Genomic DNA, 3,448 nt, shown 5'->3' with positions numbered 1-3,448 from the left:
ACTTCTCAGCTGATTAATGGGATTGTTTTGGCTGGTAACTCTTCCCCTTTTCAGCTCTTATTGTCTATGCTGCCAACAATACTCTTGACAGAAAAGAGCTCTGGTCTTCTCTTTGCGCGGCTGCTCCCTCTGGTGACATCCCGTGGACTGTTATTGGAGATTTTAATTATTGTCGTTATGCCTCGGATAAATCGGGAGGTTTGGCTCTTCATCATTCTAACTTAGTGGATATTAACAATATGATTTTTGTTAATAAGTTGGTGGATTTGAATGCGGTTGGTAGCCTTTACTCTTGGTATAACCAGCAAACTGTCAATCCAATTTTCATCAAATTTGACAGAGCTCTTGTTAATGAGGAATGGATTAAGAATTTCCCTAATTCTTATAGCTCCTTCCAAAGTCCGTCTTGTTCGGATAATTCTCCGATTATTCTGCATCCGGGAATGACTTTTCATTCTCACCACAGATTCCTCTTTAAGAACTTCTGGACTAAAAATGATAGATATTGGGTGTATCTTTTAAATGCTTTCTCTATGCCCGTGATTGGTAACCCTTTATCTCACCTCTGTTTTGTTCTTAGGCATTTAAAAGGGGATATTAAAAATCACCATTGGGCTAATTCCCAATCTCTCTCTGCTCAATTGGACGTTCTTCATGTCGAGCAATTAAACTCCCTTGAACAAATTCAATTGAACCCTTTGGATTTGTCTCTGGTGGCTTCCCTCAAAGAGACTAATCTTAAAATTGCTGATGTTTCCTCTTCTCTTGCTAGCTGGATTATTCAAAGAGTCAAACTTAAATGGTTACATCATGGTGAAGATGACCTTAAATTCTTATATGCCAAGATCAGATGTAGGCAGGGGAGTTCTAAGTCGGTGGCTAATCTGTTTTCTTGTAATCCTGATTTATCTAGAGGAGGTTTTACAATCCATTATTCAGTAGATTTGGATTCTTGGACAAATTTACTTTAAATTCATGAACATGTTTTGTTTTAAACTGCATTTCATATTTAGATTAAAAAATTCATTAGTGTCATTTTTTAAATCCAAATCATTTCTTGCTCCCGACAGTTAAAGAATATTCTTGTATTGCAATTTTTTTTGAATAAAAAATATATTTGACAAACTAGATGCTTTGTACGTGAGTTTATTGAAATTTTCTTTAAAATATTGTGCACATGTGTAATTATCCGAACAAGAGCATAATTACTATATTTCTCAAACTTGAGAGCTTTGTAATGTACATAAAGCATTATTTTATATCTTAGATGATTTGTTGCTGAAATCACCATTGGGTTTTTTTCTTCATTCAACCAATCCTAAAACTGGAGATGAAAGAGTCCTAATCAAAACAGAAGTCCTACTTGCTTCAAGTAGTAGATGTAGTATTTTTCTCATTTTATCAGATAGTTCAATAGATTTATCAATTTGAACTTGCATGATTTCTTTGGTTTTAAAATATGGGATATTCAGATTTTAATTCAGTTTTACATTTTGAAATGATCTCATATTGAAATTTAGTTTCATATTTTTATTTGGACTCTTCCTCAATTTTACTTTAAAATTCATGAACATGTTTTGGTGTCAATTTCTTTGTAGATTAGGATTTAAAAAAATAAATTTGGGGTCATTCTGTAATTGTAAATTGTCTGCTCTATTCGATCCATCATTTAAATATTATTTATGAGCTATAATATTTTCAATGAGGTCAAATTTGACAAGCTAGATACTTGTGTTGGCTTGTTTTCAATGAGGTCATTTAAAGAAACTGCAATCCTCCTCACTTTGATTATATTATAAATGCACCTATAAAACTGCCTTCTATTTTTAGGTCCTCGGTGGCAAGTATACAAGACACATTCGAGATGACAATGGTAGTAAACATAGGTATGCTGCAGCCTAATTTTGACGACGAATGAATTCGAAGAACTCATTAAAAGTTGTAGAAAATCTGAGAAAAAAAGGACGACCTTAGAGTTTGGCATGCAACAAAACACCTAGAGGGAAATTATAAAGCATAACAAAACTATCAACTCAAGTAAATTTTCTAAATAAAATTAGAAATCAGAAGAAAGCTATTCATCAGATTAAAACCAAACTATGAATATCATTTAAGTGGCTCAAAACAATGGAAATGACCAAACAATAAGATGAAGAAATGAAAACTTAATCTTTTTTTGCAAGTAAACAGCAATTCCTTCACATGGAGGGTTTAAGCAAGAGAGAGTATACACTACTACATGAATGAAAAATCGTGAATGCAAAGAAAACATATTACAGAAGCATAGGAACAACATAAATAGATAGAATCTGAAGTGAAGATAAGCTTTCCAAAGGAGGAAGGCAGAAACTGTAAGGATTTGAGCCCTCCAAAATAGCAGCTGAGAAAGAGAAGAACTAACTTTCAGAAACCAGTGCTCCGCCTCATTTCGAAATGAAACAATAACACAGTACGGTTCACAAGGACATAAAAAACTTAATCAATATGGATATGAGGAACGTGAGCAATCTTGTGCCGATCGGAGCCTCCATCCTCTCCATAGCGCTCCTTTAACTCTGGATGACATTTCCCCCAAATTGTTAGAGATTTCAAAGAGGGAGGAAGGTTCGGTAATTCCCGAAGCATAGGAACAACATCAATATGTAGACTCTGAAGTGAAGATAAGCTTTCCAAGAAGGAAGGGAGAGACTCTAAGGACGCGAGATAAATAAAGCCCAGCTGAGAAAGAGAAGACCTAACTTTCAGAAACCACTGCTCCGCCTCATTTGGAAATGAAACCACCTCATCATTATCCGAAATACTCAGCTTTTTTAAGGAGGCGATACTTTTCAATGGCTCCATTTGCAACACCGATGGATGACTTATACAGAGATAATCGAGTATGAGAGAAGAATTATTAGTGATATCCATTTCTCGATATCTCCCGAGAGAGATCAGATTGGGGCAATTTGTAATTTTCAAGGATCTTAGTGCTGCAAGTCTTGCTATTTCATCAGCCAGAGGAAGAGATGTAATGTTTGGACAGTCACAGACCCATAATGTTTCAAGGGGAATAGGATTCGAATTGCTACAAAAATTCAAAGTCGTCCACCTAATTCCTTCTATCTCCAAGTTCTTCAGCTTAGGAGGCAAAGAGGGCAACTCTTTCAACTTCGGGCAGTTTTCTAGCATCAGATTAATTAAGCAAGGAAACAAACATCCATCTTCAGCAGCTACTCCTGCCTCAAACCAATCCTCTAATGCTTCTAATTCGTAAATACGTAAAACCTCCAGCAATGGAAAGGCATCGTATTTATCATTCCCATTAAATTTACTTTGGAGCCATTTTACTTTCGGCATGCTAACAAGTGTCAGTGACTTGAGGAAGGGAAGTCGCCAAAAAGGTGGAAGAGTTTCACACTCCAAGCAATCTGTCAATTCGATTTTCTCTATTTTCTCAATATTGGAG

This window comes from Dendrobium catenatum, unplaced genomic scaffold (genome assembly GCF_001605985.2).
Source record: "Dendrobium catenatum unplaced genomic scaffold, ASM160598v2 fragScaff_scaffold_651, whole genome shotgun sequence".
Taxonomy (NCBI): Eukaryota; Viridiplantae; Streptophyta; class Magnoliopsida; order Asparagales; family Orchidaceae; genus Dendrobium; species Dendrobium catenatum.
This window is presented reverse-complemented; position numbering follows the sequence as displayed.